The sequence below is a fragment of the Ambystoma mexicanum genome, chromosome 3p (genome assembly GCF_040938575.1).
Source record: "Ambystoma mexicanum isolate Mex_15411 chromosome 3p, UKY_AmexF1_1, whole genome shotgun sequence".
Lineage (NCBI taxonomy): Eukaryota > Metazoa > Chordata > Amphibia > Caudata > Ambystomatidae > Ambystoma > Ambystoma mexicanum.
This window is the reverse complement of record NC_090925.1, coordinates 1121875838-1121889370: the sequence shown is the minus strand read 5'-3', so window position 1 is coordinate 1121889370 and position 13533 is coordinate 1121875838. Positions and strand designations below refer to the sequence as shown.

The following is a 13533-nucleotide window of genomic DNA, read 5'->3' as shown; positions in this document are numbered from 1 at the left end:
AGCTAAGGGTTGGTGTAGGGACATAACAATGCATATCTAAAACATGGGCTATACAATCTGTGCGTTACCCCCTTTTGAAAATGAAGCTGTTTAGACGGGGGTGGCCGATGTGTGTTAGAAACATAATTGAGAAAACTGTTTGCAAGTGGGGGTTAAAGAATATCAAAAATAGTATGGTAGAGCAACATGCATGGAGCACCGCAAACTGACCAACGAGAATTGAGATTGTAGATGTTTTTATATTTATTTGCGCTTATTTGTAGGAAATAAAAAATGAACACCTGTTGGAAAGCTATCAATTTAATGTGAAACCTGCTGTTGGATGTGTGCGATGATCACTGCTGGATTTACTTAAGGAGCATTTGAGTACTATATGTCCAAAGCTGCTGTGTTATCTGGAAGCACCAACAGAGATATACAGAAGGGAATGTAACATTATTTTATGTATCACAAATATATGCGTGAACACCAGGCACCCGTTTATCAACAACTACTGGCAAAAGCATCACAATGTTTTTTTTGCGATATAAGATCATCGGTGCGCCCCTCATTGCGATTGAAGGTGGCCAACCTGCAACAGAGTTTTCGATGTGTTAAAGGACACTGGCTGTTTGACAGGGCACTTTATGATTTTTGTCAACCGTTTATTAAGTATGTAATAGTTTATTTATAACGCGCTTAATACCAATAGGTTTCTAAGAACGTACCCAGGGATCAAACCTGCGTTGCTCCGTTGCATGTTTAAGCATCCATTGTAAGTTAAGACACAGAGTTTAACTCTGTTGCTGTTCCAGATGCTGGCTTTTTTATTTTCACAGATGTTGCCACAAGCTATAAATGGCCCTTTGTCTTAGTATATTTCCAACAACTTCATGCATGGGTCATGTTAACCCCGTAACCACTGAACATAAAGACACAATTGTGTATTATAAACAACACATTTTTATCAACATTTAAAACAGTTATTTTTTTTCAGATTTGATTCACAATAGTTTGGGTTATCAGATGCTGCATGACGATCCCATTTACTACAAATTTCGATGTATCAGCAATTACATCATAGACAGACTGCCTTCAATAAGCAAACATATCTGTCTCAGGAGGATAGCGCAGGGGCAACGCGCTCGCGTTGGAAGCAAGAAAATTATCAGCCCCGTCACAGCCCTGCATCTGAATAGAATAAAAATATTTTAAAGCCATCAATTGATGGGTGTTATTATACATAAAAAGGAACATGTAATAAAGAACCAGACCGTTTTATGCTCTTGAACAAAGCAGGGTTGTCCTCAATGTGTTCAATACGCAAGCGTATGCCCTGATGTTTATACTAATCATCAATGTAAGCCCACTCCCTCAACCACCACATAGCTGTCCAGCCAATATTGTCTGTAGCGTTTTTCACCACCGCCGGTTAGGGCGTGCTGTATGGAGATGTCTGTTTCTGAGAGGAATAAGAGCCCCTGAATAAACAGCGTTGAATAACGTTTTTGACATCCATGAAATGAATCATGGGGGAGCAGCGCAATTGTTTTAGGTTTTAGATATAGTTGTCTGTAGATCTACATACAACAAGTAGCCAGCATAGTGCTTTGAAAAGGATACTTCACCCTTTATAGATGTTTCACGACGAGTCATTTAAATGATCCTGTCCCTGAACAAATGACAAGCTTGTCTTAAAATGTTGAAATGTTCTTGACAAAAAGCCCCTAACAACTGGCGAAAGCCAAACACGCTTTGTTCATTTGCCTTGTACCACGCCATAAACTGGTCTTTTTTCACTTGGCATCATGTATTGAACGCCACACTGGTCCAGGGTTGGAATCGGACCTAGGTATTTCTGGTTAACAGCCAGCCACACATGCATCTTATGTCCATTTTCAGTAGCTCTTCCCTGTTAGATGTCTGGCATAGATATAGTTTGGTTGGTGGGTTACGCTCTCTTGGCAAGCCTCCATGTTATATACTACGTAGTCTGGGTGCTGGGGAATTTTTTTATTTACTACGTAGTCCTCAGTTTTATCTTGAGGTCCTCCTGCCGACATTTAACAAATGTGTTCATTGTGTTGACAACAAAAACTTTACGCACCCGACAGATTATTCCAGTACAGTTATGACTCTCGGGAAGAAATATTTTGCACGCGGGCAATCAATACGCGGCTCGAACATAGCCAACCACAACAACGCTTTTTGAATGTGTGTGTCTAGACAGGACAGAGACCTCGCGAACGCATAACAGTGAGGACATTATTCAGGTTTTTCCTTAAGCGTTTGACGCTTTTCTCTTAAAAACAAACAACAGCGATATTGACAAATGTGATATTATATGATATGGCATTTATAACGTGCCTATACACAAGTGTTTCAAGGCGCGAAAACTGTGTCTATGTTTGTTTTTGGAAATGTGATGGCAGTGCTAACAGAGATGTTTAGCCCCCATGAAACCTTTTACATTGGATATACCATAGAAATGGCTGTCGTGGTGTAAAACATACAAAGTGTTTCTGGATGTTTTAGCTGTTAGCAGGAAATACTGCCACACCCCATTGTTAAATTAAAGTATCTTGATGGGTCTATAAAAATACTTTCAAAGGGATTCAGCTGTCAAACCCCTACCAGAGTGTCTGGCGGCAGCCCTAGCTTCTCGTGTAATTCCAAAGCTTTTGCACGTATATATCGGCGTCTGTTATGCTTCGCAGTTCAATTTATCCTATGAGATTAGACGCCAGGCAGAGATTTCGGGGTCTATGATCGAAATTTAATAACCATCTGCCTCTGGATTTTATGATGTGGCTGTGCAGCATTTTGCTCAAAGGTTTATAAGCACTGCCGGAGCATGGCCTGACAACTAGTGCTACAATTTTTAGCAGCGCAAAACACAAAATCTCAGTCTTACTCTGCTGAAGTCTCAGCAAATTCTCCAAAAACTGCGAAATGCTGAAAGTACCCCGAGGGGATCGCCTTGGAAACAAGGGTGTGTTTAAACCCTCAGGCTCCATTCTAATTTGAACAAAATCACTGGGACCAACAGTTTACATTATTTGTTGGACCAGTGTTTCCACAGCCTTAGTTATAACTGTTAGCCCATGCCACAGAGAGTGCATGTGGTTCAAGTTCATGAATATGAACTCCTCATAATGCATCACAGCCAATAATGTATACATTCTTTGATAGGTCCACAACCTATCCAATTAAATAGAAGAATTCAGTGTCTGGGGTGTTGATGCCTGTGTTGTGCTAGCTCAATTTGTATTCATTTATTTGTGTGTTTATATAGCGCCCAAGCCCTAGGGCATCCAGGCGCGTAACATAAATGATACATATGACAAAAGATCAGAACATAATAACAACACACAACTGAAACAAACAAATCGAGTAAACACAACATTACAATGACATAATGGTATAGTGGCACAGACCTAACTGAGAAGGGTGGATCAAAAGCAGTGCCACTGAAAAATATAGTCTAACTAGGAGGCAAAACAATTTGACATGGTTTCAATTCAATACAATTTTCAAAGCCGTAGATGAACCTGCTTGCTGAGAAAGAGAAATTCTATTTAAGTACATCGGCAAACTACTAAACCCACATCGCAAGATGATACAATCAGTGTTGCCACTCTGACACCAGTTACTGATTTGAAGTCTACGCAGCACTTTTAGGTCTTGTGTTCTCACACAGTTAGTCCCTAGTTTGGAGTTGAACCATGCCAAGATTTTGTTTTTCAGGGCTTCTCTAGATTCGTATTGATTGGGTTTGGGAACATTGGTAATAATCACATTTCACGGGTCCAAGACAAAACTCCTTAATATTGGATCCGTAATATTGGCCATTTTCGCTTTCCTTTGTCAGAGGTCCTTACCAAGTGAAGAGGTAGCTAGTGGAGCTGACTTGTTCAATGCCGTGGAAACCGCTTGTGATATGTTTTCCCCTTGGCCAATTGCTGTGTCAATCATGCCTTGATATGACTAATCTGGTATTTTTCAAGATTTTATATAGGCGACGCCTCTGAGCGCGATTGCCCACTTCAGCCACTACCACATGAAGGTACTAGTCGATAATAGGTGGAAAATAGGACATTTCAAAGCGTTCACCATAGCTTCCAAAATGTTCAGACTTCATGTCTAAAGTGTGTTTGTTGGTCTGTCTCTTTACCTTTCATGTACTGCAGTGCAAGCATTAAAGGAAATGTAAAAGTCTAAGGCCTATATGTTCATGTTGTAAAAAATGTCTCAGCTCCGCATGCTTTACCACTGCTGAAGGACACACACTGTTCACAACCTAGCTCAACAATCTCTTATGGAAAGTGATCATAGAAAGTGTTAAATTATATATGCTGCATACCTTCCATGGTGAGTTTACAATAAAAAAGTCATACAGTATCATTCTGATGCTCCTTGACCCATTGTTCAGAGACTGCGAGAGCACAAATCTTTAAACATTAGCCTCAGACAGGTGAGTTAAATGGCTTTAACCATTCATCATCAGATGAGAAATTCTAATGTGTAAAGGGTGCTCCTAGTAGTCAGTCAAAGCAAACATATGTTTTGCCATTTTTGGATATAATTTTCATCTCTATGGAAGAACCATATTTTGAATCTGGAGTGTGCTTCCTGCAGCCCCAGCTTGAATCAGACTATTTTCACAAATCACGAGCTGTGAAAGAACAGGCTGAGCAAAGGCAGTGGGAATTAAGTGATCTATTGTCACATAGTGCGGCATGTATAGATTGCTTAGAATTCAAGTTTAAAGAAAAAAAGGGTTCGGGTCAGGGGACTCAGACTAATTTGGAAAGTTGAATGGATTCAATTCAAGACCACTTCATGCGGGCCACACCACTGATCTATGAACATTAAAAGCATAATAATACATAGGGGTGGCCAGTAAACCTCTTAAGCAGTGGATAGAAATATTCTTCTGCAAAGAAGTGAACGTGTGACAGAACAGAGCACCAGTCATCAGAAAGGACTCTGAAGGATTTATTAAGGGATGTTTGCAGAAACATTTATGAGAAGAAAGCTTTGAATGAAGAGGCTTGAATGATGCTACCTTTGGCAGTGAGGCTCCAAACATTCCTTAGGGTAGTAGATTTTGTTGCATCTAATTCGGGTGTGCTCCAAGCTTATTTTCAATGCACTTTATCATATCTTTACTTAAACATGTATTTAGTAACATACAAATAGTATATAAAGAACTGGAACATATCTATTTCGGCGTCAATTTACTATAAATGCCATATATTGTATAACTATATAACATCATGAATTTAACACTGGCTACAGAGTCGCTAACAAACCATGTACAGATATCTACATTTGAGCTTCTCGGGGGAAGTTAAATCATAGCGGGTGGGTAGCCTTTCAATCTTCTAGCAGTTCTTAAAACAAACACTGCTATATTTGCACATCTCTATTTGGCATTTAAGCAATATGTAAAAACTTACAATTAATTGCATGGCCTCTTCTACCTAGCTAGAAGCTGTAAGCAAAAAACATGATACATTACACCTCTTAAAACTGTATGAAATCCATGCATTGTATATCACACACAACATCTCTTTAGAAATTATAATGAATCATCCAACATTACCCCATCCCATCATCTTTGTAGAAAACAATGGGTTGCCGTTTGTCAGACACCCCATAACACCTGTTCTCGGGGCTTGTTGATACATCAAAAGAACAGCACTGCTCGTCGGAGCCACCCGGACATTCTTCAGGCCCTTTGATGAATCAAAAATGAAAAAAAGAACAGCTTCACTTGTTGGGGCCCACTTACATTCCATGGCCCTTGATGAATGAAAAAAAGAAAGAAAACAACTCCCCGCATCGGGCCCCCAGGCAATATAGTGTCCCTTATGATCAACAACAAAGATGACCCATCCCCGTGCCTCGAAACAATGCTTCATATTCTATAGTGCCGGTTCTGGAGATAAGAACCACTATCTGTAGCACCCCATGATTGATTTCTTGGTTGCAGCAGCTCCTCTGGTGTATAACCCTTGGCGATGACGAAGCAATGGGAGCCATCACCCCCTTTACAGCTTGTGCTTGCGGATAGCAACAGGGTCCAAAAACCCTGCTTTTTCCTTGAGACATTTCCATAACCCTTGTTACTGGGGCTCCTTAAAGTAGCCCATAAGCCATTCTCCACTGTTGGTGGCAACCCCAGGCCTTTGTGGCTTTAAGCCCCCTGAGAACTACCAAATGACACACTCCACAAATCCTTGCTATGAAGATCCAGCATCAATGATTGCATGAACCCATCAGACACATCCATGAGTATTCCTAGATCCAGGACATCAGTGTATGTTGGTTATGAGAGGCCACATGTACCACACATTGTGGGGACAGCACACAGACCATGGTGGATTTTCAGGCTTCCAATCACCATTATTGGGCCCTCGAAACATTCAGAAATTGTTGAATTATGTGTAGAAATGTTTATTAATCCAATGGGCGTCAAATGCTGGGCTCAGCAGGCGGTTTTGGAAAGAATTTCTATAAAAAACAGAAAAATACAGAATCAGGATAAATCGTCTTTTACAGAGCGAGCATCAGCGCATTACAATATTCACCAACCAAGTTAAAACTGTAGTAACACACAGCATGTTGCAATGTCAGCGTCAACATATTAAATCCAATGTAACAACCAAGTACAGGTCCCTAATAAATTGAAATTTCAATCCATTTATATAAAAGAACTGCGGCTACACCACTTCATCAAATGTGTGATCTTTGGAGAAAAAAAATCGAATCCACTGCATCTTAGGGCTTTTCAAGAATACATAAAACACTGCAAAAGTTACAACCGTATTTTAAAAAGTCCTGACACACTTCTGCTTCACAAAGCACACATTGTAGTTTTCATATGCGCTTCCTTTGTAGACAGAGATTAGACACATGTTGTTTTACTTTGTCCCACTGCATGCAGAATAAAATAAAATGTAACACCTACTTGGAAGTACAAAACTAATCCAGCACAATCTAAAACATGTACTGACACAGTCAATCAATACATAACACATCCACAAACATATCAAGTAAGATGTAGCACCCTGACACTCACCACCCTTAAAAATATGTCATGCTGACAGTTTGTACAAAATAAATCTCTGGCTATAGCATTTGTTTGACATGTGTGATCTTTAGCAAAAACGAAAATACTCAAATACCCAAATACTACCTTCGAATTGCACGCAATTGAAATATTTCATCAACTTTATCAGTGCTGTAATGCTGAGACAAGGCATTTTGCAGGTGCAAATATGTCACATCACAAAATAACAAGTACCCCAAAAGTGCAGTCAGGTTTTATTTGGTAATAAGGGCTGCTGGTTCCAAGCTTTAATACTGAAGTGTCTGGATGATTGCTTAGCGGCGTTATAAACACGTTATAAACACTAATCACTTATAAAACTCTTTACACATTTTCAACTTCTTCCAAAGAGTTGTAGTCAAGATCTCAAAAACAGTTCTAAAATATAAGCTCTGTGTCCATGTGATCACACACACACACACACAGACACACACACACACACACACACATACACATATACAGACACACACACACACACACACACACACACACACAAAAAAAATCTGGTGCTACCAATATCTATGTGCTATCCTATCCAACATGCAAGACGACAGAACATTCTAAACAAACAATACATTTTAAAACAGGTCATTAAACGCACATAGCTGTTTAGTGTAACAATGCACAGCCTGTCTCAGAAAGGGCCTGCCTAAAAAACGGCCTGCCTCACGGCCTGTCTCAAAAGGTCCTGCCTATAGATAAACACAGTGAAAAAAAGCCTTATCAAGCTTGAATAAAACCTCATAAATTGTAAAAACCACAGAAACAATACATTAAAGCATTGAATAACAGTTCTAGAATGTAAGTTCCACGCATAGAAATAGAATCCAATGCGACCAACATCTATGCGCTATCCTAGCTGACATACAAAACCACAGAGCATTCTAAGCAAACAATACATTTTAAAACAGGTCATTAAAAGCACATAGCTGTTTAGTGTAACTATGCACAGCCTGTCTCAGAAAGGGCCTGTCTAAAAAATGGCCTGCCTCATGGTCTGTCTAAAAAAGGCCTGCCTATTGATAAATACAGTGAAAAAAGGTCTTATCAAGCTTCAATAAAACCGCATAAATTGTAAAAAACACAAAATAATAAATTAAAGTATTGAAATAACCCACAAACTCACCTTTTTGCTGTTGTTGAAATAACACTCTGAATAAACAGCAGTCCCATATTCCAATCAGCAGGTTTTGCAGGGGTCCACAGGCCCAAGATCAAATCCAGCCAAGAAGCAAGGCACCCCGCACAGAGCTGCAATCACCTCTTCCAAGTCAATTAGTTGCCACTGCAGGGGATAATCAGGTAGGCATTCTGACACTGGGGTTAACAATACCCCTGCTGTAGTCAGAGAACCCATTTTAAAGAGGTGAAAGATCAATGTTGTTTAATTATCAACAATGCACAGATTTATGTATTTATGTCTAGTTTGCAGAAATTAGTTTCTTATCAACAGAAGCAAAGCATTATATTTCATGCATACTGCTTCCTGTGTGTTATATCAACATCTCAAAAATAACCTCACCCCTGTAGATGCTTCCTGGGACCAATGCCAGTTTCCTATCAACAGAAGCAGAGCAGTTATAGCAACATCTAAAAATAGCCTCACCCCTTTAGATGCTTCCTATGACCAATGCCATTTTTCTTAACAGAAGCAGGGATGGTATTTCTTGCATTCTACTTCCTATGTGTTATAGCAACATTTAAAATTAAGTTCAGCCTGCAGATGCTTCCTGTGCTGGCCTTCAGTCACAAGTTAAAAATAGCCTTGCTTACGACCATTAGTTTTAGTTGGTAAACATTGTTCATGTGTATTCATATGGACGGTTTGTTTATACAGCTGTATTCCAGGGCTCTAAATATAAACCCATCTGTTCCTTCTGCTGAAGCAGCTATAATACCTCTCTATCAGTCACCAAATTCCTAAGAGTCGCCAGGCCTTGTCCTAATATAAAACCCCTGCAGTGTTGATTCACAGCTCTTTGGTGGGTCATAGAGGGACACATGTATGCCATGCATGAGATGCTGTAGAAACATTAGTTTGACTTTTGTATTGACTCTGGAAAGCACACGTTACTTATAAAGTAAACTGCTTTTCATTATTTATACCCTGTATCAAAGCCAGTTCATATAAGCTTGGTGTACATTTTTATATCAAAATTGATGGCAAAAATGGTTTATGTCAACATTTTCGGGAACGTTTATATAGAAAATGTAAATTAATACTTTATATCTAAATATATAAATTTGTATATACATTTCTATATCGAAAAATATGATTTTTAATAGTATTTGTTTATAAATGTACATGCAAAATAGGATTAACATTATTTTTTATATAAAATTCCATATCAAAAATATGATTTTTAATATTTCTATAAATTATATATCAAAACATATATATTTTTTCTATTTGTCTATACATTTTTATATGAAAAATTGCTTGATAGACTTTTCCACTTCCTATAAAGTTTACAAGAAAATGATAAGGGGTTCAATAAAATTGCTGTAAAACATTTTGTGGGGCTTATCAATGTATATCCACTTCCTATCACCCTGGGGAGGAACCCCATGTTATGTCATCACTGCATTACTCTGCAAAACCCTAGATTCACAGTCCCTGTCTTCAGAGCTCACTTTGCTCTCGGCACTCGATTGAGCAACATCAACAAGCGCCGATAGATAGATTTTATAGAAAATGTATATTAACTTATATCAAAACTGATATAAAATAGAAAACACTTATATCCAATATACATTTGATATAAAATCGATATCGAACATTTTTATATCCATTTTATATCAAATTTATATTAGGTCTATATCAAAGCACATCAAAGGGGGGAGGTACTAAGACCCGAAGCAGGGGGCGTGTCCACCTGTCAAAATGTAACATTGTGCAAAAGGGGGCCCCTTCTACTACCCTCTATATTACCTTTTACCTGATGTACTTACCTTACTCTTGAACCTATAACCTGTAACAAGAAAGCTAAGTAAAGAAGTCTCTTACCTTACCTGAGGTTGTGATCTTCCTTTAACACTGGCGATAAACTGGCTGAAAATGAGCCCAGAACACATATCTACTCAGCCTTCAAAAGCAGCAAAACACAGTCCACATGTCGGCTAATCATTCCCTGTCACAAATTAATATCTACTGACTACCCATTTGTTGTAATAAGATGTCATAGATCAGAAAGCCTCTACAATGTAGCAATACATATGAAACACTGATCGCTAAGTACCATACTTTCTATGAACTTTTAAAACAATAACTTTAATCAACACTTTTTTGCAATGAAAATATTTTAAAGAATTTTGTTTGAATGTAACATACAGTAATGGTGTCCAGTAAAGAGCCTTTCAGTTTTATCCCTGAAGTTGGCATGCTTCTGCCACTTGATGTCCACCAGCAGTCTGCTCAGTATGAAACATTAAAAGGAAATATAAGTATTGGAAATAAGGCAAATCACAGTTAATTTTTGGAACAGGTGTATGTTGGCTACTATACCTACCGCAAACCGATATAATTTGCAGTAAGCTTTGGATGTGCTTATGCAATCAATATAGTTTAGAGTTTGTTTCAATTGGATGTGCTTACGCTTCCAAATCTGTCTAGCAGGAGTGGATCCTGGAATTGCCACAGCAAATGTGACCTAAGGATATAAGTCAGAAGTGTCTGAGTAAGAAAGATGTGTGCAGGAGCAGGTTAGGGCAGGAGGGAAAGAGGCCAATCCAACCAGGGTGCCCTTACTATGTGCACACACCCCCTGAACTGTGAACGTAGACATATGGTTATGTGTGAAAGAATGGGTACTAGCTTGGGCATGGAGTTGAGTTGTGACTCTAGCTTTACTTGGGTGTCATGTGTCTGTGTCTGTTCAATTCACCCTACTGCAGCATGGCCCAGCCATTGTTCCTTCTAATGAACTTGGGTGGTGGGGCCGCTAAGGGCCTCTCTGGTCCCTCCCCACATACTGTCACTGATGGCTCAAAAATCACTACAAATCTCAAAGGCACTTCAATGGTATTTAATGATGATTCTGTGGGCCCTTGGGCTGTACCTCTCTCTCTCTTATCTTCTATCACACCTCCTCCCCAACCCAGGCATCCCTGACCCAGGTTAGTAGATACAGATGGTTGACCTCTACTGTCGAATAATCTGTGTTATTGTTGAGATAAAGGGAAATGTTGCCTTCTCTAACTTAACTGCCTGCAGGACTTTCTCAGCTTTCCGTAACCTAACCAGTTGTTAGTGGTCTACTGCCAATTGGGGCATTTTGTGCCTACAGGCACTTGGTTAGATCCAGTTCTATCATGCTCACTCTCTCCTCTCCCTCTACTACTCTTATCTTGCCTAGCACCTTCTCCTCACAACTCCCTGCAAGCCTCTGTCCCTCTGATGATTTCCACTCTTTCTAAGCCTCGCCTCCACCTATTAATGTTACTCATCCCTCCTCCACACTGCTACTCCTCCTCCAATCTACTACTCTCTTCATCACACTATTACTCCCTCCTCCACCCTACTAATCCATCCTCCACACTTCTACTCCCTCCTTCACACTACTATTCCCTCCTCTACACTACTACCACCCAGTCACTCTACATTCACTTAGTATCGCTTCACAATCACTCTCTATACTTAATTCACCTAACCACACTCACCACACTACCACGCACTCTCACATTGCAGTACCACTTCCACTCCTTAGCAAATGCCTCACCTTCTCCATTAATCGCCTCCACACTCTGCTGCTCCATTCCATGTTTCTGCTAGTCTCTTGGTCGTCCACCTCCTTCACTTCAGACCTCACCCGAATAACCAACACTTCCTACTTCCTGCTGCCTGCTTCTATCCTCCATTACCCTTCTTTCCTGGTATGGCCTTCTATTACTGGACAATCTGGCCCTACATTCCCCGCCATGGGGATACCCAGAAGAATTCAAAGTCATTAGTATCTGGAAAAACCCTGCCACCATTTCCACAAGAGCCGCAGAGGAACAACAATGGTGTGCCGGGAAGACAATTGTTTGAGATTGTTTTCTGGTGACCGATCCTGGGTGCCTCTGAGGTAAGTGCAACAGGGAAGGGTTCTGGTCAGTCCCTTTTTGTCCCTGGTAGTCTAGGGATTGTCTGATCCAATGCCCATGCTCACCAATATCTTCCGGCAGCACTACCGGCTGCATCTGAATGAAGCTTCTGTCTGCGTCTATCACTCTCTCCTCGCTGGGGCTTGCCTGAAGCCTAGTACAGTGTAAGTGTTGCATCTTCTCTTTCTCTTTGTGGGTCTCTGTGTGGCTAATCATAGCTGCAGCTGTGTGATAGTCGGGTTTCTGCCTTGGCTTCAGGAGGGTGGGCCTCTGGTTCAGTATTCAAGCTGCAATGCTTCTTCTTGGTTTCTGGCTTGAATTATGTGTCTCTAAAAGAAACATAAAAGCACTGCTATGCATTTTTAAAGGAGGCATGGCTTGAGACAGGAGGATACTATTAAGATACATGCTGGCACTAGGGGGATAGGAATTCAGGCTCGCACAACTGTCACAGTCCATTTTAAGATTAGGTTCTAGATTTCTCCCTTGAAGGCCTCCCTCCCCTGGCTGAGAGAGGTTCTCATCCCCTCTCGACAAGGACAGGTTACTAACCTAGTCACACAAACCAAGGCTATGTTAAAATGGGAAACCACAATTCACGCTTTGTTGTGAAAACTTCCCTCTGAGTTCCAGAGGTGGAGATGTTAAGGACGAAATTGAAGTAATACTCTCCAAAGCATTGTCAATGGAAATTGTGGATATCAAAGTTTACACTACTATCATCAAAAGATGCACTGCCTGCTCAGATATCCTGCATAAATTGTAAAAATAAGTTATGTCATGTTTTGTTACTGGGATTTATACCAAGCACGCCTGCAATCTGCATGGTTTCCATATCCTTTAGCTGATCTGAAACAGAGGGGGATAGGTTTGGTTAGAGGTAGGGAAAATGCAAGATAGTTTTGTTGATCATTGCACAATCAGAAGTACTCTGAGCTTGGTGTACGTGTCTGTTTTTCCAGATGGGATTTGGCTGGAGCCCAGAGGCATATTGTCTACAGAGGGGAGCCTCATGTTCCATGGTGCTAGGATTTGATGGAGGTGTGGTACCAAAGTTGTCTGTAGAGGTTCAGTGTTGTTTTGTTTAAAGCCTGATGGGTGTAATCTTTAGATTGCTGTGTGTGAGTGATATAGTTGGTCTGCTACAGTGTGTTTGAGCTTGGGAGTTGAGGATGTTAGTGCATGAGGTTAGCAGAGCTTCTGGTAGCTGTGTCCACGGTGAACTCTCTGTGGGGCTGTCCTTCCGGTGTGGAACTTGTGAGAAGTCCTATGCCATCCTCGAGTTGGCTCTAATTCTGGCAGTGTGTAGTGTGCAGCAACAGTTTCTAGGGCAGAGCACGAAAACAGAAAGG

General features: G+C 40.3%; 1 long non-coding RNA gene across 1 annotated transcript in view; it reads right to left on the bottom strand.

Annotated features, from left to right (window-relative positions):
- Positions 1-4926: 4926 nt before the first annotated feature.
- LOC138581289 (uncharacterized) overlaps positions 4927-13533 on the bottom strand; it is a 50696-nt gene continuing 42089 nt past the window's right edge. The window contains exons 3-4 of the long non-coding RNA XR_011304504.1: positions 8223-8434; positions 4927-6498 (exon numbers count right to left, since the gene is read on the bottom strand). This is a non-coding gene — a long non-coding RNA (uncharacterized lncRNA). The remainder of the gene's footprint in view (positions 6499-8222; positions 8435-13533) is intronic.